The sequence below is a fragment of the Scyliorhinus torazame genome, chromosome 6 (genome assembly GCF_047496885.1).
Source record: "Scyliorhinus torazame isolate Kashiwa2021f chromosome 6, sScyTor2.1, whole genome shotgun sequence".
Classification (NCBI taxonomy): Eukaryota; Metazoa; Chordata; class Chondrichthyes; order Carcharhiniformes; family Scyliorhinidae; genus Scyliorhinus; species Scyliorhinus torazame.
Window position 1 is genome coordinate 263007644 of NC_092712.1, and position 24379 is coordinate 263032022.

Here is a 24379-nt window from a genome sequence, read left to right on the forward strand (position 1 = left end):
TCCCGACCCCGACCGCATGCGCCCCCTTAAGGAACTCCCTCTCCCCCGCAGCCTCAAGGCCCTCAAACGGTGCTTGGGGCTTTTCACCTATTACGCCCAGTGGGTCCCCAAGTATGCGGACAAAGCCCGCCCACTCCTAAAGACCACCACTTTTCCCCTCTCGGCTGAGGCTCAATTGGCCTTCAACCGCATCAAGGCCGCCATGCACGCGGTGGACGAAACCATCCCTTTCCAGGTAGAGAGCGATGCATCAGACATCGCCCTGGCTGCTACCCTCAATCAAGGAGGCAGACCAGTAGCGTTCTTCTCCCGAACCCTCACCGCCTCCGAGATTCGACACTCTGCAGTCGAAAAGGAGGCACAAGCCATTGTGGAGGCTGTGCGGCGCTGGAGACACTACCTCGCCGGTAGGAGGTTTACCCTCGTCACCGACCAACGGTCGGTCGCCTATATGTTCGATAACACGCAACGGGGCAAAATAAAAAACGATAAAATTTTGAGGTGGAGGATCGAACTCTCCACCTACTCGTACGATATCAAGTATCGTCCAGGGGAGCTCAACGAGCCCCCAGATGCCCTGTCCCGCGGCACATGCGCCAACGCGCAGGAGGACCGCCTGCAAGCCATCCACAATGACCTCTGCCACCCAGGGGTTACCCGGCTCATCCATTTCATCAAGTCCCGCAACCTACCTTACTCAACCAAGGAGGTCAAGGCCATGGTCAGGGCCTGCCAGGTCTGTGCGGAGTGCAAACCGCACTTCTATCGGCCAGACAAGGTTCGGCTCGTGAAGGCCTCGGGCCCCTTTGAGCGACTGAGCGTGGACTTCAAGGGGCCCCTCCCGTCCACCAACCGTTATGCCTATTTCCTCACCGTGATCGATGGGTTCTCCCGTTTCCCATTCGCCATTCCCTGCACCGACATGACCTCAGCCACGGTGATTAAGGCACTGCACAGCATCTTCACCCTGTTCGGTTTCCCTGCTTATATCCACAGCGACCGGGGTACATCGTTCATGAGCGATGAACTGCGTCAGTATCTGCTCAGCAAAGGCATCGCCTCGAGCAGAACGACCAGCTATAACCCACGGGGAAACGGGCAGGTGGAGAGGGAGAACGCGACCGTGTGGAAGGCTGTCCTTCTGGCCCTGCGGTCGAGAAATCTCCCAACCACCCGCTGGCAGGAGGTCCTACCCGATGCCCTACACTCCATTAGGTTACTCCTCTGCACGGCCACAAATGAGACCCCTCATGAGCGATTGTTTCTCTTCCCCAGGAAGTCTACCTCCGGGGTCTCGCTTCCACCTTGGCTGACGGCTCCGGGACCTGTTTTTCTCCGGAGGCACGCGAGGAGCCATAAAACGGACTCCCTAGTTGAAAAGGTCCGACTGCTCCACGCCAACCCCAGTTACGCCTACGTGGAGTACTCCGACGGCAGGCAAGATACGGTTTCCCTCCGGGATCTGGCGCCCGCTGGATCCTCCACCACAGACGCCCCTTCCCGCGCCGCTCCCCTGCAGGACCCGTCGCCCCCTACAACACACCCCCTTCCGGCCCTACCACCCGTTGGTGAGCTCCTACCGTGTGCCCCCCCTTGCGCCCCCCTTTACACACCCCACCGGCGCCGGCTCCGCTACCCCCGGCCCTGCCTAGTTCCTCTGCCCCGACCCGGACCGAAGCTCCGACCGCTGTGCTCCCAGATGTGCCCTCAACCGGGATGTCCGTGCCCGCCGCACCACCGCCCGAACTGAGGAGATCGAGGAGGACGATCCGGCCGCCGAGACGGATGGACCTATGATGGCACTTCACCCCCGCCGGACTCCTTTTTAAACAGGGGGTGAATGTAAGGTGATGTCCCCTTTAAGACCAGGCTTGGAACCCTGGGGACTCCGCCTCTGGCTCCGCCCATCTGGGAGCCATACATAAAGGCCTGCCTCATGGTCTGTATAGCAGTCAGCTCTCGTCCAAATCTGTAGCATAGTTATTAGCCTAATAAAGCCTTCTTTACAGTTTAATCTCTAAGCGTCATTATTGAGGGCACCTCACTTCTCCAACCCTTTCTCACTTTAAGCTCTCTGTTTTCGACCTCCTGTGATGTTCCAATGAAGCTTAATGTATGCTTAATGGACAGCACTCCATCTTTCGATTAGGCACTTTACAGCCTTCTGAACTCAACTCTGAGTTCAACAATTTCGGATCATAACCTTTACCCCCATTTTACCAGATGGCAGCTGTTGGTGATGTACCCAGTAATTCTACTTACACCTTTACCTTTTGTTCTTTTCCTGTCCCACTGCCACCTCCTTTGTTTAGTGATGTTAGTTGAGTGACCTCATCTATAACAGGCACTTCTGACAGTCTTGCCCTCTTTTACAAAATGCACCAGAGGAGTGAGTTGATGTTATGAATGATCCTGAATGATTATATTACATCACTGTTCAGTATAATGCACTGCACTCTTGTGATTCCCATTGCTGGAAACTGGCTTGACAAACATAACAGTGTGAAAGTCTCATTGTTAGCCTGTACAGGTGATTTCAGCTGTCATTTTGCCAACAGTCAGAAATAATCAACTCCATACTCTCAGAAGGCCTTGATCCACTGCAATTCACAACCTGCCACAACCGGTCCATAGCAGACACCATCTCCCTGGCCCTACACTCATCCCGCGAGCATCTCGACAACAAGGACTCCCATGTCAGACTCCTATTTATTGACCACAGCTCCGCTTTCAACATCATAATCCCAGCCAAGCTCATATCAAAACTCCAAAACTTAGGACATGGCTCCTCCCTCTGCAACTGGATCCTTGACTTCCTGACCCATAGACCACAATAAGTAAGGATAATTTTTGTTTCGATTAAGGGGCAATTTAGTGTGGCCAATCCACCTACCTTGCACATCTTTGGGTTGTGGGGCGAAACCCACGGATACACGGGGAGAATGTGCAAACTCCACACGGACAGTGACGCAGAGCTGGGATCGAACCTGGGACCTCAGCGCCATGAGGCAGCAATTTTAACCACTGAGCCACCGTGCTGCCCATCAGTAAGGATAAATAACAACACCTCCTTCACAATAGTCCTCAATACCGGGGCCCCACAAGTCTGCATGTTTAGCCCCCTACTATACTCCCTATTCACACACGACTGTGTGGCAAAATGTGGCTCAAACTCCATCTACATGTTTGCTGATGACATGACAGTAGTGGGTCAGATCTCAAACACCATGAGTCAGAATACAGGAGGGAGATAGAGAACCTAGTGGCATGGTGCAATGACAACAATCTTTCCCTCAACGTCAGCAAAACTAAAGAGCTGGTCATGGACTTCAGAAAGCAAAGTGCCGTACATACCCCAGTCTGCAACAATGGTGTTGAGTTGGAAATCGTTGACAGCATCAAATTCCTAGGAGTGCACATCACCAACAACCTGTCCGGGTCCACCCAAGTCGATGCTACGACCAAGAAAACACAATAGAGCCTATACTTCCCAGGGAAACTAAGGAAATTCGGCATGTCTACATTGATTCTTACCAATTGTTACAGATGCACCATAGAAAGGATCCTATCTGGCTACATCACAACCTAGTATGGCAACTGCTTGGCCCAAGAAACTACAGAGAATTGTGAACACAGCCCAGTCCATTACGCGAACCTGCCTCCCATTCATTGTCTCTGTCTACACCTCCCGCTGCCTTGGGAAAGCGGACAGCATAATCAAGGACTCCTCCCACCTGGGTTATTCTCTCTTCCAACCTATTCTATTGGGCAGGAAATGCTAAAGTCTGAGAACACGCACTAACTGATGTAAAAACAGCTTCTTCCCCGCTGTCACCAGACTCCTAAACGACCCTCTTATGGACTGACCTGATCTCTTCACACGTCTTCTCTACTGAACAGTACTACATTCTGTATGCTTCACCCAATGCCTGTGTCTCTGTAATAATGCCTATTCATGTCTGTCTATGTTTCTTCATGATGTGGCGATGCCGGCGTTGGACTGGGGTGAGCACAGTAAGAAGTCTTACACCAGGTTAAAGTCCAACAGGTTTGTTTCAAACACTAGCTTTCAGGGCACTGCTCCTTCCTCAGGTGCACACATTCTTCTTACTATGTTTCTTCATGTATGGAATGATCTGTCTGGACTGTACACAGAACAATACTTTTCACTGTACCTCGGTACATGTGACAATAAATCAAATCAATGAAATATAACAGGCCTTTAGCATTGCTGGGGATTTCATCACTGGTACACTTCCATACTGCAAATGGGGCCTTAGATTCTTATACGCTCGCAGGGTACAACTGCTTCCAGTAGATTTAAAAATGATCAGAATCTGCTGATGCAGACTTTTTAATATAAGACGAAAGGAAATAAAGCAGTACATATGGTATGTCGAATTTAATTATTTGTCTCCAGGCTAGTTCCGCTAATGTGTCGCATCTGAGATTAATTATATTTGAATTAAGTTATGGACTAGGCTCTTGAAAGTGCCAGAAATAAGCTAATCGAATCATTGTTTGATTTTAGACCAATCTGACCAAATTGGCCATGCTTTGGCCTGCTTCCATGCCTGTCTCTGATTGTTGGAGGAAAATATTCTAGGCCTGAAGTTAACATCAACACACGAGTAAAACAGAAAGGATTCCAAGGAAACCCAACGGATCAGCCATTATCACAGCAGTCTACATTCCACCCCAGGCAGAAGTGAGGAAGGCTCTGGACGAACTGTACACTGGTATAAACAACTACGAAACAGAACACCCGGAGGCCTTGTTCATCGTGGCCGGAGACTTCAACAAGGCCAACCTCAAGAGTGTACTGCCAAAATTCCACCAGCACATCTCCTGTCCAACCAGGGGCGACAACACTCTTGACCACTGCTACTCAAAAATCAAGGGCGCCTACCGTTCCATCCCCCGACCGCACTTTGGGAAATCAGACCATAAGACGGTGCTCTTTCTCCCGGCATACAAGCAGAAACTCAAGCGGGAGAATCCAGCTAAGAAGGTTGTGCAGTGCTGGTCCGAAGAGACAGAAGAGCTCTTATGTGACTGCTTAGAGACAGTGGACTGGTCCATATTTAAGAACTCAGTGAACAACTTAAATGAGCATGCCACCACTGTCACAGACTTCATCAGCAAATGTGTGGACGACTGCGTGTCAAAGAAAGCAGTACGTACGTTCCCCAACCGGAAACCATGGCTCAATCGTGAGATTGACTCCTTACTGAAGGACAGATCTGAGGCGTTCAAGGCAGACGATCCTGACCTATACAAGAAATCCAGGTACGACCTCCGCAAAGCCATCCGAGATGCCAAGAGAGAATATCAAACCAAGCTAGAGTCACAGACAGACTCCCGGCGGTTGTGGCAAGGACTAAACAACATAACGGGCTAAAAAAGCGAAGCCGAACAGTATCTCTGGCAGCAGCGCACCCCTCCCCGATGAACTCAATGCATTCTATGCTCGGTTCGAGCAAGTAACCAACAATCCGCTGTCGAGTGCCCCAGCAGCCCATAATCACCCATACCCACCATCACAACTTCCGAAGTCAGATTGACCTTCCTGAAAGTGAACCCTCGGAAGGCGATGGGCCCGGACGGGATCCCTGGTCGTGCACTCAGAGCCTGCGTGGACCAGCTGGGAGAGGTATTCGCGGACATCTTTAACCTGTCCCTACTCCTCTCCGAGGTCCCCACCTGCTTCAAGAAGACCAGGCAACGTGCCTCAATGACTACCGTCCAGTGGCCCTGACTTCAGTCGTAATGAAGTTCTTCGAGGGGTTGATCATGAAGCGCATTACCTCTATACTCCCAGAACGCCTTGATCCATTGCAATTCGCATACCACTGTAACCAGTCCACATCAGACGCTATTTCCCTGGCCCTACACTCATCCCTAGAGCATCTCGAAAACAAGGACTCCTACATCAGACTCTTATTTATTGACTACAGCTCCGCCTTCAACACCATAATCTCAGCCAAGCTCATATCAAAGCTCCAAAACCTAGGACTTGGCTCCCCACTCTGCAACTGGATCCTCGATTTTCTGACCAACAGACCACAATCAGTAAGAATGAACAACAACACCTCCTCCACAATAGTCCTCAACAATGGGGCCCCGCAAGGCTGCATACTTAGCCCCCTACTCTACTCCCTGTACACACACGACTGCATGGCAAAACGTGGTTCCAACCCCATCTACAAGTTTGCTGACGATACGACCATAGTGGGCCGGATCTCGAATAACGACGAGTCCGAATACAGGTGGGAGATAGAGAACCTCGTGGAGTGGTGTAGCAACAACAATCTCTCCCTCAATGCCAGCAAAACTAAAGAACTGGTCATTGACTTCAGGAAGCAAAGTACTATACACACCCCTGACAGCATCAACGGGGCCGAGGTGGAGATGGTTAGCAGTTTCAAATTCCTATGGGTGCACATCTCCAAAACGTCCACCCACATCGATGCTACCACCAAGAAAGCACAATACTATACTTCCTCAGGAAACTAAGGAAATTCGGCATGTCCACATTAACCCTTGCCAACTTTTACAGATGCACCATAGAAAGCATCCTATCTGGCTGCATCACAGCCTGGTATGGCAACTGCTCGGCCCAGGACCGCAAGAAACTTCAGAGAGTCGTGAACACCGCCCAGTCCATCACACAAACCTGCCTCCCATCCATTGACTCCATCTACACCTCCCACTGCCTGGGGAAAGCGGGCAGCATAATCAAAGATCCCTCCCACCCGGCTTACTCACTCTTCCAACTTCTTCCATCGGGCAGGAGATACAGAAGTCTGAGAACACGCACGAACAGACTCAAAAACAGCTTCTTCCCCACTGTCACCAGACTCCGAACTGACCCTCTTATGGACTGACCTCATTAACACCTCACCCCAGTATGCTTCATCCAATGCCAGTGCTTATGTAGTTACATTGTATATGTTGTGTTGCCCTATTATGTATTTTCTTTTCTTCCCTTTTCTTCCCATGTATTTAATGATCTGTTGAGCTGCTCGCAGAAAAATACTTTTCACTGTACCTCGGTACACGTGACAATAAACAAATCCAATCCAATCCAATGTTTAATGGTTTCCTGACAACTGAAACGTGAACAAGGTTTGAACTTTCAGCTGTCCCAGTACATGTCAGGCTGTATAATGTGGCTGGGGCGAGATTCCTGTGCTATTCCTGCTTCAGCACGTTTCCAGAATGCAGGTGACATAGGTGGATTCGAATTCCAAGAAAGCAAATCGTGGAGAAACGGCCTTCCCTAATTCTTGGATATTGGGGGCCAGATCATCGTCTGACACAGCATGCACGGATGGACCAGCGTAGCTTCATAGTCAGCAATGTTGCTGAAACTCAGTGATAACACTCTCGCGGCGTGTGAGGCAATTGTGAGTCAATAGTCGCACTCCAGAGAACCAAACACAAACTCTAGGCAGACACATCTGTCAGAGCAGCATGGTGGCACAGTGGTTAGCACTGCTGCCTCACAGCGCCTGGGATACGGGTTCAATCCCGGCCTCGGGTGACTGTCTGTGTGGAGGTGTGCTCTCCTCGTGTCTGCATGGGCTTCCTCCGGCTGCTCCAATTTCCTTCCACATGCTAAATTGCACCTCAGTATCCAAAATATTAGGTGGGGTTACTGGGTTAAGGGAATAGGGGGGGCATGGGCCTGGATGGGATGCTCTTTCCAAGGGTCAGTGCAGACTCAATGGGCCGAATGGCCTCCTTCTACACTATACGGATTCTATGCTGATTCTATGAACAGATGGGATGCTGCACTGTTGGTAGTTTCCTCTTTGGGATAAGATGATAAACCGAGGCCTTGATGCCCACTCAGGTAGATGCAATAGGTCCCATTGCGCTATTTCAAACAGTCCTCCAGCACTATTTGAAAAAGACCAGGGGAGTTCTCTCAGGTATCTTGGCCAATAATTATCCCTCAATCAGCATCACTGAAACCAATTCAACATTATCACATTATTATTTGCAGGATCTTTCTGTGTATAAATTAATGTGATCCCAGACGAGCCTCCAATTTTGTTATATCAGACGAGACTCGCAACCTTTCTTTCGGGGGGAAAAAAAATCCCAGTTCATTACTGAAAGAATGAAGCAACAAGATTCCATAGTTTTAACCAAAAGAGTTTTTACGACACAAGAGTCAAACAAATCAAACACAAAGTATTACCTTAATCTCCTTTACTCTTAAATCCAGATTCAACATAATTTAAATATGAACTCTTAGGCAAATTGTGGACAATTATAAACCACAAGTTGCACATTAAAGGAGATAAAACTAAAACAGGGGCGAAATTCTCCGTTAACGGCGGAAAGTCCGCCGATCGGCGCAAAAAGCGGCGCAAATCCGACTTGCGTCACGTCGGAAAAATGGGTCGATAGTCTCCGGCCCGAAATGGGCTAGCAGCGACGTAACGGGATCCTCGCTTGCGCAGTGGTTCACGCCGTGCAGCGTCATACGCGCCGCACGGCGTGACGGCTCATAGGGCCGCGCTGCTCCCCCCCACCCGACCGGAACACCCGAGCGCAACAGCCGACTGGATGGCTGGCCGCCGCTCAGCCCCGAGGTTCGAGTCACGCGATGTGGACGCGGTGGAGCAGAGGAGGGACGCCCTGTATCCCGGGCACGGCCGCAGAGTTGCCCCACGCCACAGCCGGCGTCTGTGGAGGGAAGTGGCAGAGGCTGTCACTGCTGTGGCCCTGACACCACGGACAGGCACCCAGTGCCACAAGAAGGTGAACGACCTCGTCAGAGCAGGCAGGGTGAGCCTCCCCATATCCCCCCTCCCCCATATCCCCCTCCCCCATATCCCCCCTCCCCCATATCCCCCCTTCCCCATATCCCCCTCCCCCATATCCCCCCTTCCCCATATCCCCCCTCCGCCATATCCCCCCTCCCCCATATCCCCCCTCCCCCATATCCCCCCTCCCCCATACCCCCCTCCCCCATATCCCCCTCCCCCATATCCCCCATATCCCCCCTCCCCCATATCCCCCATATCCCCCCTCCCCCATATCCCCCCTCCCCATATCCCCCCTCCCCATATCCCCCCTCCCCCATATCCCCCTCCCCATATCCCCCCTCCCCCATATCCCCCCTCCCCCATATCCGCCCCTCCCCCATATCCCCCTCCCTCATATCCCCCTCCCCATATCCCCCATATCCCCCCTCCCCCATATCCCCCTCCCCATATCCCCCTCCCCCATATCCCCCCTCGCCATATCCCCCCTCCCCCATATCCCCCCTCCCCATATCTCCCCTCCCCACATCCCCCCACCCCCATATCCCCCCTCCCCCATATCCCCCCTCCCCCATATCCCCCCTCCCCATATCCCCCATATCCCCCCTCCCCCATATCCCCAAGTGAATCCAGCCCTAACCTTAACCTCTGCAATGCACGCGCAATCGATGGCGTGCATTCATATACCTGCCTAACAGTGTTGCCTTTTACCCCTGCCACCACCCCCCCCCCCCCCACAGGAGAAGCGCGCACACAACAATAGGGAGCATGTGAGGACTGGAGGAGGCCCCGCTGATGAGAGGCCACTGACCGAACACCAGGAAAGGGCCCTGGAACTGGCTGGCGGACCTCAGGACCGGGAGGTTGCTGATGCAGAGGTCTGGGGCATACTAGCAAGTGAGCCACCGACAGCCCGTCCCCATATCCCCCCTCCCCTATATCCCCCTCCCCCGTATCACCTGATCACTGCCTGATGTCTAACCATGCATGCTTCATTGTGTATCGCAGGACCAAACGTCCAGGCACCCATCCCCGCAGATGCAGACCGCCCGCAGGATGCCCCTCGGAGACCACGGGAGACGGAGAGACCCGCACCCTCCAGCATGCGACGCCCGCAGGATGCCCCTCGGAGACCACAGGAGACGGAGAGACCCGCACCCTCCAGCATGCGATGCCCACAGGATGCCCCTCGGAGACCACGGGAGACGGAGAGACCCGCACCCTCCAGCATGCGACGCCCGCAGGATGCCCCTCGCACACCACGGGAGACGGAGAGACCTGGAGCAACAGGGAGACGACACCCCCGTCACGTGCGGGAGCGACCACCCAGCGACGAGGGGGGCAGCCACAGGCCCCCGTCACATCCGAGCCAGGACACCACTACCCAGGACACCACTACCCAGGACACCACTACCCAGGACACCACTACCCAGGACACCACTACCCGGAACACCACTACCCAGGACACCACTACCCGGAACACCACTACCCAGGACACCACTACCCGGGGCACCCCTACCCGGGACAGCACTACCCAGGAAGACGAAATACCGGACAGTGACTCAGAGTGGATGGGTGGAGACGAACCCCCACCCCAAAGTGCCATGGACTCAGAGTGGGACGAAGGGCACGACACAACGCCACTGCTGTCACCAACACCCTCCACCATCGCAGAAACACTCACCACGGTTGGGCACTTTAGTGATGAGGCGTCTGGTACACTCACTGGTGCGCACAACACAGCCGTCCCGGTACAGCAGGTGGAGGTAGGAGCAGCAGAGGGGCCGGGCGGTCGGAGGGCAGCCCAGCCTAAGCGAACATCTGCCGCCCAGATGGATCCCGGGTTCCTGGAGTTCCCACACCCACACATAGATCTGATGCAACCACTTGACCCGGAGACGAGCGAAGAGGGTGACGGGCGGCTTGCGGCGGCTGCGGTCGCAGGTGGAGGAGTCCACCCGCGTCCAGGAGCTGGGAGTGGTGCCGGTCATGCGTGCCACCCAGGCCGACACCGCACGGGTGGCGTCCGTGGTGGAGGCAATGGGTGCGACGGTGTCAGACATGGGGAACGGTTTGCGAGGCCTGGGGCTTTCCGTGCAGACGGCGTCTGTGGCCCAGGAAATGGCTGCCCTCTCACAGGAGGTCATGAGCCAGTGCCAGCGCCAGATGGCAGAGGCGCTCAACGCCATAGCCCAGTCTCAGCAGGCCATGGCCCAGTCTCAGCAGGCCATGTCTAGTCTCTGCAGGCCATGGCCCAGTCTCAGCAGGCCATGGCCCAGTCTCTGCAGGCCATCGCTGAGGGCAACGGCGCCAGTGGCCATGTGCGAGCCGGCGTCACACTGTCACAGACAGGGTTTGCCAACCCCCTGGGCTCCATGGCTGCAAACCTGCAGACCCCTGTCGATACCAGCACGGGCCTCCAGGACTGGCAGCGCCAGATGTCGGGGGGGCGTCGGATGGCCAGTCCGTTCGCATCCCCCACCCATGTGGAGGCCTGGGGGCCATCGGGCACCCCGAGGGAGGAGGAGGTGGTGTGGTCCGTCCCGGCTCCCTCTGTAGGGGAGGTCCCGGTACACCGCGACACCTCGGACTCCCCCCCTTCCGTCCCAGGTGCATCGGGTGGGCAACGGGCAGGACAGGCTGGCAGCTCGCCATCCCAGTCGCCCGGGCCGCAGCCTGGCCCATCTAGGCCAGGACGCCCCAGGAAACGGCCGCCAAAGGGATCCAGTGTCAGAGGGCAGGAATCACAGGAGTCCACCTCCAGTTCTGCTGTACCGTCTGGGGAACCACGTAGACGTAGTCAAAGGGCCCGTAAGGCCAAACAATTAGACACTGAGTAAGTTGGCACGGTTGCAGGGCACAGATGAGTTTTAGGGGCTAGGGCACGTGCATGAACTCCTTTGGTTATTAAAGTCAATGTTACACCTACAGAAGCTGCCTTTGTGCTCTGTCCAAAGTGTGCGGGGGTGTCATGTACGTTGAGCGCAAGTGTGTGTGTGAGGGGTGGTCTTACCTCAGCCCAAGGTGAGTCTGCCCCCTTCCCCCTGGGCCGCCATCAACATCCCCCGGGCAGAGGACGGGACCGTGCGCTGCAGTGTCACAGCCGCATGCAAGGATGGTCCGGGTGGATGGTGGTACTGTGGCCATGGGTCAGACATAGTCCAACGATGTAGAGCCAGGAGCTCATCGCAGGGCGGGTTGTCATCATCCTCCATGGCCTGCGATAGACACGCGTCCACCCGCAACTGTGTGAGCCCAGCCCGTTGTGCCGCAGGTGGATCGGCAATGGGGGGGGTTGGTGGTGTGCATGCGGGTGGGGTGGGTGGGGTTGGGGTGGGGGGTGAGGGTGCTGGGTGGGTGGATGGGTGGGGGGTGTGGGTGGTCGGCTGTTGCCATGGTGTGCGGTCTGTGGCCATACTACCCGATTCCCACGCCCATCTAGTCAGTGAAGCGGGCGTCTATCAGTCTGTCCCGTGCCCGCTGGGCCAGCCGGTAACGGTGGACAGCCACCCGCCTGTGTCTACCCCGTCTGCCCTGACCAGTACCCCCATCCCCCTCATCTGGGGAGGACTGCGCCTCTTCCTGCTGCTCCTCCACTCCGCCCTCCTCTGCCTGCGGCACATCGCCCCTCTGTTGGGCTATGTTGTGCAGGACGCAGCACACCACAATGATGCGGCCGACCCTATCTGACCGATACTGGAGGGCGCCCCCAGAGAGGTCCAGGCACCTGAAACGCATCTTCAGCCCGCCAAAGCACCTCTCTATCACTCCCTTTGTCGCTACATGGGCATCATTGTAGCGGTTCTCCGCCTCATTGCGTGGCCTCCGTATAGGCGTCATCAGCCACGATCGCAATGGGTAGCCCCTGTCGCCCAGCAACCAGCCCCTCTGCCGGGGATGGCGTCCCTCGTACATGCCGGGGATGGATGACCGCGACAACACGAATGAGTCGTGTACACTGCCTGGGTGACGGGCGCAGACGTGCAGGATCATCATGCGGTGGTCGCAGACCACCTGTACGTTCATCGAATAGGTCCCCTTCCTATTAGTGAACACGGCCCTGTTATCTGCAGGTGGCCGCACGGCGACGTGCATCCCATCGATCGCGCCCTGGACCATGGGGAACCCGGCCATGGCAGAGAAGCCCACGGCCCGGGCATCTTGGCTGGCCCGGTCCACGGGGAAGCGGATGTAGCGGTGCGCCATGGCATATAGGGCATCTGTCACTGCCCGGATGCACCGGTGCACCGATGTCTGCGATATGCCGGACAGGTCCCCACTCGGTGCCTGGAATGACCCCGTTGCATAAAAGTTCAGGGCCACCGTAACCTTGACGGACACGGAGAGAGGGTGTCCCCCGCCAGTGCCACGCGGTGACAGGTGTGCCAGCAGGTGGCAGATGTGTGCCACGGTTTCCCGGCTCATCCGGAGACTCCTCCTGCATTCCCGGTCCGTGAGGTCCTGGTATGACTGCCTGGGCCGGTACACACGGGGCGCCCTCGGGTGCCTCCGTTGCCGTGGGGCCGCGACGTCCTCCTCCCCCTCCTCATCCTGTCGGTCAGGTGTCCCTCCAGCCTGGGCGCCTCCCGCCTGCCCCTCTGCGGCAGCCTGCGCCGCCTCTCTGGCATGCTCCTCCTCCTCCTCCTCCTCATCCAGGGCAACATAGACATGAGCGGCTGCCGCCACGGCGGCCAACATCGCTGGATGATCTGAAAACATGACGGCCTGGTGGGGGGAGGGGAACGACGACATGGCATCATTGCCCATATCCCCTCCTCCCCCCAGCCAGGTGGCATGGACCGCATGGGTCCAACTGTTGGAGGCTGGCACCTGGCCAGGTGGACCAACTCACTTGCCCTCCCATCCCCCTCCCCGGCACGGACCCCCCCATCCCCCTCCCCAGCACGGACCCCCCCCCCATCCCCCTCCCCGGCACGGACCCCCCCATCCCCCTCCCCAGCACAGACCCCCTCCCGGCACTCCCCCGGAGCCCAGCCTACTCTAACCACCCCCCCCCCCGCCGCACACACACACACACAACCCGAGACACACCTCTCCTCACGCATTCAGACTGCGGCCACGCCATTGCCTGCCCAGAGCCAACCCCCCAGGCCGTCACTCACCTCACGCCGATGAAAAGGAGGTTTAATTTACGTCAACGTGAACGGTCATCACGTCGACGGGACTTCGGCCCATCCGGAAGGGAGAATATCGGCAGGCCGAAAATCGGCTGCCTTGCGCAGACCCGTGACATTCTCCGCGGCAGCGGCGACATTAACGCCCCGCCGACTTTTCTCCCTTCGGAGACTTCGGCAACCGGCGGGGGCGGGATTCACGGCGGCCAACGGCCATTCTCCGACCCTCTGGGGGGTCGGAGAATGACGCCCCAGATCTTTCGAATTGGCTCCGCAATCCACTTAGCATATAGGTGATCAATCCCAGTCACAAAGTTGCTCAAAACCTTGAGCCAATTCATAGGAGCTGCTCATAACTTCATTCATATTGGGTGTCAGTAACACAAGCTATACAAAGGCTGGAAAAGCTGGCATGGTTGGGTGGAAGGATAGAGCGGAGGTGAGACCGGGGTCCAAGGGGAGGGAGACTGTGTGGGTGCCTTTAAATATGGCACCCCAGCCTTCGAGCCCATGAGTTAGTGGCCAGGACTGTGACTTCCTGTCTGTCCCCACCATGAGCTTCGCCATGCTCCACATGAATGCACATGTCATAAGCTGAACATCGCAAGATGCCACATGTTCAGCCACCTCCCCCCCAACCCCTCCCTCCCTCCCTCCCCCCCCCCCCCCCCCCCCCACCTCCCTCCACACACACAAAGCGGGAATCATTCATGGTTCCGCACCTGCCACTGAATTTAGATTTCGGAACGGAAGATTTTTCCCTATGTATTTGCTTATTCCCAACTTCTGGATCTCGCCTCTAGCTTCTTCCACCTGCCTGTCCTGCACCACTGAGATCATCAGCTGATGAGCTCTGATGCCTCTGTCTCCTTTTGTACAGTTTCAGCCAGAAGTTTTGATTTCTAATCTTAGTTTCAGTCATAGTTTCCTTAACAACTGGGAGGGTCAGTTCCTTTCTCAGTTTCCTTTCTCAGTTTCCCTTTCAGTTTTCCTTTTTAATTTGGGGCTGTCAACATTTACAAGCTTTGACAAATTCTGTCACAAAACTGTGTTTCCTACATTACAACAATGACAACACGTCGAAAGTAAAACTCTTTGTGACATCCAAAGGATGTGAACAGTGTGATAAATATACAAGCCTTTTCTTTTCATTCAAACTAAATGGGCGGAATCCTCCCTCCGTCAGCAATGGGATCCTTGGTGGGTGGGGGCGGAGTATATGGCACATGTGAAGAAAATGTTTTTCCACTGGCAGGAACTTGTGTTTCCAACAGTCATGGTGGGAGAACAATGGGTCGCCATTCCTGCCAATGGTAAACCGTTGGATCATATTATTAATGGGACCAAAACTGTCCTCCCCTTGTCCAAACATTGGCCCTGTCAACGGGAATTCAGGCTGGTCCAAAACAGGACCAAACACAGATCGAGATTTAGAGAGACATAGAGGGCTGCAGCATAGAGAGTCAAAGAGGGCTGCAGCATAGAGAGTCAAAGAGGGCTGCATCATAGAGAGCCATAGAGGGCTGCAGCATAGAGAGTCAAAGAGGGCTGCAGCATAGAGAGCCATAGAGGGCTGCAGCATAGAGAGTCAAAGAGGGCTGCAGCATAGAGAGCCATAGAGGGCTGCAGCATAGAGAGTCAAAGAGGGCTGCAGCATAGAGAGCCATAGAGGGCTGCAGCGTAGAGAGTCATAGAGGGCTGCAGCATAGAGAGCCATAGAGGGCTGCAGCATAGAGAGCCATAGAGGGCTGCAGCATAGAGAGCCATAGAGGGCTGCAGCATAGAGAGCCATAGAGGGCTGCAGCATAGAGAGCCATAGAGTGCTGCAGCATAGATAGCCATAGAGGGCTGCAAAATAGAGAGCCATAGAGGGCTGCAAAATAGAGAGTCAAAGAGGGCTGCAGCATAGAGAGCCATAGAGGGCTGCAGCATAGAGAGTCATAGAGGGCTACAGCATAGAGAGCCATAGAGGGCTGCAGCATAGAGAGCCATAGAGGGCTGCAGCATAGAGAGTCATAGAGGGCTGCAGCATAGAGAGTCAAAGAGGGCTGCAGCATAGAGAGCCATAGAGGGCTGCAGCATAGTCAAAGAGGGCTGCAGCATAGAGCCATAGAGGGCTGCAGCATAGAGAGTCAAAGAGGGCTGCAGCATAGAGAGCCATAGAGGGCTGCAGCATAGAGAGTCATAGAGGGCTGCAGCATAGAGAGCCATAGAGGGCTGCAGCATAGAGAGTCAAAGAGGGCTGCAGCATAGAGAGCCATAGAGGGCTGCAGCATAGAGAGTCAAAGAGGGCTGCAGCATAGAGAGCCATAGAGGGCTGCAGCATAGAGAGCCATAGAATGCTGCAGCATAGATAGCCATAGAGGGCTGCAAAATAGAGAGCCATAGAGGGCTGCAAAATAGAGAGTCAAAGAGGGCTGCAGCATAGAGAGCATTAGAGGGCTGCAGCATAGAGAGTCATAAAGGGCTGCAGCATAGAGAGTCATAGAGGGCTGCAGCATAGGGAGCCATAGAGGGCTGCAGCATAGAGAGTCATAGAGGGCTGCAGCATAGAGAGTCAAAGAGGGCTGCAGCATAGAGAGCCATAGAGGGCTGCAGCATAGAGAGTCAAAGAGGGCTGCAGCATAGAGAGCCATAGAGGGCTGCAAAATAGAGAGTCAAAGAGGGCTGCAGCATAGAGAGCCATAGAGGGCTGCAGCATAGAGAGCCATAGAGGGCTGCAGCATAGAGAGTCATAGAGGGCTGCAGCATAGAGAGTCAAAGAGGGCTGCAGCATAGAGAGCCATAGAGGGCTGCAGCATAGAGAGTCAAAGAGGGCTGCAGCATAGAGAGTCATAGAGGGCTGCAGCATAGAGAGCCATAGAGGGCTGCAGCATAGAGAGCCATAGAGGGCTGCAGCATAGAGAGCCATAGAGGGCTGCAGCATAGAGAGCCATAGAGGGCTGCAGCATGGAGAGCCATAGAGGGCTGCAGCATAGAGAGTCAAAGAGGGCTGCAGCATAGAGAGCCATAGAGGGCTGCAGCATAGAGAGTCAAAGAGGGCTGCAGCATAGAGAGCCATAGAGGGCTGCAGCACAGAGAGCCATAGAGGGCTGCAGCATAGAGAGTCATAGAGGGCTGCAGCATAGAGAGTCAAAGAGGGCTGCAGCATGGAGAGCCATAGAGGGCTGCAGCATAGAGAGTCAAAGAGGGCTGTAGCATAGAGAGCCAAAGAGGGCTGCAGCATAGAGAGTCAAAGAGGGCTGCAGCATAGAGAGCCATAGAGGGCTGCAGCATAGAGAGCCATAGAGGGCTGCAGCATAGAGAGTCATAGAGGGCTGCAGCATAGAGAGTCAAAGAGGGCTGCAGCATAGAGAGCCATAGAGGGCTGCAGCATAGAGAGTCAAAGAGGGCTGCAGCATAGAGAGTCATAGAGGGCTGCAGCATAGAGAGCCATAGAGGGCTGAAGCATAGAGAGCCATAGAGGGCTGCAGCATAGAGAGCCATAGAGGGCTGCAGCATGGAGAGCCATAGAGGGCTGCAGCATAGAGAGTCAAAGAGGGCTGCAGCATAGAGAGCCATAGAGGGCTGCAGCATAGAGAGTCAAAGAGGGCTGCAGCATAGAGAGCCATAGAGGGCTGCAGCACAGAGAGCCATAGAGGGCTGCAGCATAGAGAGTCATAGAGGGCTGCAGCATAGAGAGTCAAAGAGGGCTGCAGCATGGAGAGCCATAGAGGGCTGCAGCATAGAGAGTCAAAGAGGGCTGCAGCATAGAGAGCCAAAGAGGGCTGCAGCATAGAGAGTCAAAGAGGGCTGCAGCATAGAGAGCCATAGAGGGCTGCAGCATAGAGAGTCAAAGAGGGCTGCAACATAGAGAGCCATAAAGGGCTGCAGCACAGAGAGCCATAGAGGGCTGCAAAATAGAGAGCCATAGAGGGCTGCAGCACAGAGAGCAATAGAGGGCTGCAGCATAGAGAGCCATAGAGGGCTGCAGCATAGAGAGCCATAGTGGGCTGCAGCATATAGAGCCATAGAGGGCTGCAGCATAGAGAGCGATAGAGGGCTGCAAAATAGAGATCCATTGAGGGCTGCAACATAGAGAGCCATAGAGGGCTGCAGCACAGAGAGCGATAGAGAGCTGCAGCATAGAGAGCCATAGAGGGCTGCAGCATAGAGAGCGATAGAGGGCTGCAATATAGAGAGCCATAGAGGGCTGCAGCATAGAGAGCCATAGAGGGCTGCAAAATAGAGAGCCATAGAGGGCTGCAGCATAGAGAGCCATAGAGGGCTGCAGCATAGAGAGCCATAGAGGGCTGCAGCATATAGAGCCATAGAGGGCTGCAGCATAGAGAGACATAGAGGGCTGCAGCACAGAGAGCGATAGAGGGCTGCAAAATAGAGAGCGATAGAGTGCTGCAGCATAGAGAGCCATAGAGGGCTGCAGCACAGGAAAGGTTCTTCAGACCATCACATCTGCTCCAGTCAAAAACAACCACCTCACTATTCTAATCACATTTTTCAGCACTTGGCCCATAGCCTTGTATGCTTTGGCATCGCAAGTGCACATCGAAACACTTCTCCAATATTATGAGGATCTTTGCCTCCACCACCCTTTCAGGCAGTGAGTTCCAAACTCCCATCCCAATCTCTCTTCACAACTGAAGCGCTCCAGCCCAGGCAACATCCAGGTCATCTCCTTACTTAAATCTATTACCAGGATGGCAGGCTGGAGCAGGAGGATGGCAGGCTGGAGCAGGCGGATGGCAGGCTGGAGCAGGCGGGTGGCAGGCTGGAGCAGGCGGATGGCAGGCTGGAGCAGGCGGGTGGCAGGCTGGAGCAGGCGGGTGGCAGGCTGGAGCAGGCGGGTGGCAGGCTGGAGCAGGCGGGTGGCAGGCTGGAGCAGGCGGGTGGCAGGCTGGAGCAGGCGGATGGCAGGCTGGAGCAGGAGGATGGCAGGCTGGAGCAGGCGGATGGCAGGCTGGAGCAGGCGGGTGGCAGGCTGGAGCAGGCGGATGGCAGGCTGGAGCAGGCGGGTGGCAGCCTGGAGCAGGCGGGTGGCAGGCTGGAGCAGGCGGGTGGCAGGCTGGAGCAGGCGGGTGGCAGGCTGGAGCAGGCGGGTGGCAGGCTGGAGCAGGCGGATGGCAGGCTGGAGCAGGAGGATGGCAGGCTGGAGCAGGCGGATGGCAGGCTGGAGCAGGCGGGTGGCAGGCTGGAGCAGGCGGGTGGCAGGCTGGAGCAGGAGGATGGCAGGCTGGAGCAGGCGGGTGGCAGGCTGGAGCAGGCGGGTGGCAGGCTGGAGCAGGCGGGTGGCAGGCTGGAGCAGGCGGGTGGCAGGCTGGAGCAGGCGGATGGCAGGCTGGAGCAGGCGGATGGCAGGCTGGAGCAGGTGGGTGGCAGGCTGGAGCAGGTGGGTGGCAGGCTGGAGCAGGCGGATGGCAGGCTGGAGCAGGAGGATGGCAGGCTGGAGCAGGCGGATGGCAGGCTGGAGCAGGCGGATGGCAGGCTGGAGCCGGTGGATGGCAGGCTGGAGCAGGCGGGTGGCAGGCTGGAGCAGGCGGATGGCAGGTTGGAGCAGGCGGATGGCAGGCTGGAGCAGGCGGATGGCAGGCTGGAGCAGGCGGGTGGCAGGCTGGAGCAGGCGGATGGCAGGCTGGAGCCGGTGGATGGCAGGCTGGAGCAGGCGGGTGGCAGGCTGGAGCAGGCGGATGGCAGGCTGGAGCAGGCGGATGGCAGGCTGGAGCAGGCGGATGGCAGGCTGGAGCAGGCGGATGGCAGGCTGGAGCAGGCGGGTGGCAGGCTGGAGCAGGCGGGTGGCAGGCTGGAGCAGGCAGAAGGCAGGCTGGAGCAGGCGGATGGCAGGCTCGAGCAGGCGGGTGGCAGGCTGGAGCAGGCGGGTGGCAGGCTGGAGCAGGCGGGTGGCAGGCTGGAGCAGGCAGATGGCAGGCTGGAGCAGTTGGATGGCAGGCTCGAGCATGCGGGCGGCAGGCTGGAGCAGGCGGGTGGCAGGCTGGAGCAGGAGGATGGCAGGCTGGAGCCGGTGGATGATGCATGGTCACCTGCAGGGAGTGAGGGGAGCATTCATGGAGCGTAAGGAGGGGAGAAGATTGTCATAAGGTGGAGGGACTGGTCCGTCGCCGCAGGAATAATCCCAGTACTCCCCTGCCAATTCCGCAGTCCACTGTTCATACTGCGTGAGTGGGTGGAATTGGGGCATTAACCATCTCGTCTTCTCTCTTTCGTGTCTGTTGTGTGCTGTTGTATCCTAAGGAAGGATAGAAGATGGTTTGTGCACAATTCTCATGCACCTTGATTTGTGTGCTGCTAATTGTTACCACCAACCCATTGGCAACTGTGTGCCAAAGGAAAAATGCACTGCTGCTCGTCCCCAAGGGAACTTCGACAGCACCCTCGATACCCGCAAACTCCAGCATCTGCAAGAACAAGGAGCAACAGAAACAGGACTGCAGCAGCTGCAGTTGTTTTCTACACCAAACAGCACCGCCTCCCCAAACATTTGTGATTTGTGCCTTCAGCACGGCTGTGTGGGTGACATGCACTCACAATAACAATATTATTATTACTTGGCGGCACAGATGGGGGATGGAATTCATTCAAAAACTCTCTATGGGCTGGATTTTTCCGCTGCGCCCGCTGTAAGATCGCCGTGGACAGGACGGGGACCTTATAACAGTCCGTTGACCTCGGCCAGGAATTTCCGATCGCCTGGCGGGGGAGGCTGGAGAATCCTGCCCTTTGAGTCATTTTGGGCAGATTTGGAGGGGTGTTTCCCGCTTGCTTTTTATGTGAGACCCATATCGCTATTCAACCACACTTGGTCAATTTTTGGGTCCTTGGGGAGCTTCGCCGCAGTCTAGCCCACACTTAGAAATGTTTTCAGCAATGGGGAGCTGAACGCGCAGACCAGACCGGCTCCTCAGAGATCAGGCCGCCATTTTGAAAGGGTGCCCCGATCTCTAAGTAAGCACGAGGGTTCCCCACACTCCCCGCCCATGGACAATGTCATCCCCTTCACACATGGGCATTACCCCACCCCCCCCCAAATGAGGACACCCCACTATGTCACTGAGGGCCCCCTGCTTTCAGGACCCCGGCCCCTTCATACCTGCTATGCACCCGCCACCCTTCATACCCCTCTTAAGCCCCATAGCCCCACTTTCATGGGCATGGCCGCCCTCAGACCCCAGACTTTGACGGTGCTGCTCCAGCACCCTGACAGTGACAACGTGCAGGGGACGCTCTGATCGACTTCAGGTTCACCGCTTGGGGGCAGAGCCAGCCAAGGTCACGGACACTGCATCCCACGCCCACATCAACCTCCACCCCTCTCTCCCTCCCGACCACCCCCCCCCACCCCCTCCGCAACCTCCACCCTCCATGATACATACCCGCCGCACTGTGGGGTGTGGACCCTGAGTTGGCAATAACAGCGAGTCTGGTCCATGATGACAACCCGCTCGGCAATGAGCTCTGGAGCTCCGCATCGTATGACAATGCCTGACTCCTGCCCACAGTAGCACGTTCCACCGTCCACCTGGGTGGTCCCTGCATGTGAGCTGGCCATTCCATCACACGGTGCCATCGGATCCATCGGGTGGCGATGGTGGGGATAATCGGGGGCGGGGGGGAGCTCAGGTCACCCACAATGCCCGCCCATACCCCCCACTCCCCCGCACCCCCCCCCCCCCCCCTCCTCTGGCCAGCCCAGACCAACCCATCCCTCACACCCATCTGACAAAGCGCCGAGGCAGGTTGTAACAGTGTTAATTGGTGTTTAAAGTGCACAGATATTTACAGATATGTGCCCTAGCCCCTATCACTAAACTGCCCTGCACCTGGTCGACTTAACTGGCATTACAGGCCCTAACGCTATGTCTAGGTGGGTCCCCAAATGGTCCATTAGGAGTGGAGGCGGGACTGCTGTGATTCCCGCTCTGCGACCTGGGTCCCCATTGGCAGCCATCCTCTGGGGTGACCAGGCCTGGATGGGCCCGGCTGCTGCTCGAGTGTCCCAGGTGGTGTGGTGCCAACCTGTTCTGCCCGCTGCCCACCAAATGCACCAGGGACAGAAGGGTGGGGGTGAGGGAGAGGGTGCTGTGGGGGTGGTGTTTGGAGGGGGTTATCACACATGTCACGAGGAACCGCAACTCAGCAGGGTCTCACTTCCTCCCCCACAGCCGACCTCCACCCTCGCGGCTTCCCTTTCTTTGGGCCCACCGACCACGTCCAGGACCCTCTGCTCAGCCACGGTGAGGTGCCGCAGGTCTGGTGGTCCCCCTCCTGTCTTCACCCGCTACCGGCGGTTATGGGCGGGGGGAAACAGAAAACGACACGTTAGACAGTCTGTCGCATGCAGCCCAGCAGATGGGTAGCTGGTGGCTTCAGTGGCCAGGGCACCCGGCCATGGAGGCAGGTATGGGTGTCGGCATGTGTTGTAGGGTGAGGGTTCGGCCACCCTCCGGTTGGGGGTGAGGGGGGATTACGGATGTGTGGGACGGGATTTATGTGCCAGGGGCGCAGTGCTGCCTACTCACCCTGGCCGGCCTGAGGAGATGGTGCAGTTTCTTCCTGCACCGCGGGTTGGTCCAGACGGTGTTTCCCATGGTGCTGATGGCCTCCGCCACCTGCGTCCAGGCGCAGCAAACGGCACAGGTGTGGTAAACCACTGTTGTACTTATATTAGAGGATGTACGGTAGAACCTGCACTACAGGTTCGCCTGTGGCCTCTGCCTGCTGGCTCCGCCCAGGAGGCGGGGTATAAATATGCGTGTCCTCCAGCTCGCAGCCATTTTGCCAGCTGCTGTGGGAGGCCACACATCTGATACCAATAAAGCCTCAGTTTGGATTCAACTTTCGTCTTTAGTCACATTGATCGTGCCTCAGCAGGCTTCTAGGGAAGGGTTATAAGGTCAGCCGCTTCTCCTCCACAGCGTTCAGGAGAGTCTCCAGCTCGACGTTTATAAACCATGCAGCCATACTCCTTGCTGCCATCTTGTTGGCTGGGATGGTGTGTGTGGGGAGGGAAGTGTGTATATGCGGCTGCAGCTGGTCAGCCTCCTGAGTGTCAATCTCGGACCCAGCGAATCCCACACCGTTTCTCATTGGAATCAATTGTGCTCCACATGACGCCGGTGCTAGCCCCTTCACAGTCGCTGAATCGGTCTGGGTGCGGCGCCAGTTTTGCCATCGTGGAAGTCCACGAATCCTGCCCCGGCATCAACATTTAGTCTCAGGAGCGGAGAATCCGGCCCCTTGACTTTCATTCCATTGAAATCAATTGATTGAAAATTGGCTGATTCTTAGGGAATGGATGATCCACTCTTTCAGGTAGTGAAGGCAAAAATGTACCAATGTATTTGTATCTTCTAATACCCAGTAGATATTTTTGAGCGTAAAATTTCCTGCTGCTGACATTAGTCTGATATTCCTCCATCTAGTACTGAAGTGCAAGTGCTAACTAATTTACTGTCGAGGGCTAACACCACCTCTAAAGTAATAGGCAAGGGAATGTTGTACAAACGTGTTAAGTGATCCTTCAACAGCATCACCAGAAGACTTTGGGTTTTACAATTAATTACTGAAAATACAATGGAATAAAATAGTTCTTGATAATATCAATGGGCCCAGAGGAGTTTAGCAGAAGATGGCTGTTTGTACAATTTTTGACTGTACGATTTGCCATCTTGTAGTTTTGTGCCTGGGTTTTGATTTAATTTTTTGCATCGCACAAGGGTTGAGTTAGCTTAATCAGGTCACAATGTGATTTGGCCATGCCCAAGAGGAGCACTGGACTGGAGTCATTTCTTTTAAGCTGAAATAATATTGGAATTACTTTGCTTCTTCACAATATGTAACTCTTCAAAATTGCAATGAAAAATCAGCTTTCCAAGGAAGACCAGTAGTGAAGGATGTGATGTGTCAAAAGCATTAACCAGATGTCAAGTCTGAGCAATAGGTCAGGATCATTTATGGTCGCAAACCAGTCGTAAATATTTATTAAGTGGGGCAGAATTTCTTACTTGCCTGTAAAAATAAATTTAATGAAGAGGAAAACAATTCTAACATAAAGATATAGAGAATATATCATAGAATTATAGAATTTTCAGTGCAGAAGGAGGCCATTCGGCCCATTGAGTCTGCACTGGCCCCTGGAAAGAGCACCGTACCTAAGCCCACACCTCCACCCCATCCCCGTAACTCAGTAACCCCACCTAATGTTTTAGACACTAAGGGGCAATTTAGCATGGCCAATCCACCTAACCCACACATCTTTGGATAGTGAGAGGAAACCGGAGCACTCAGAGGAAACCCACACAGACACGAGGAGAACGTGCAAACTCCACACACACAGTCACCCGAGGCCAGAATTGAACCCGTGTCCCTGGAGCTGGTAGGCAGCAGTGCTAACGGCTGTGCCACCATACAAGCCCACGGCATGAATGAAGATTAAGCATTATAAGTCTTCTT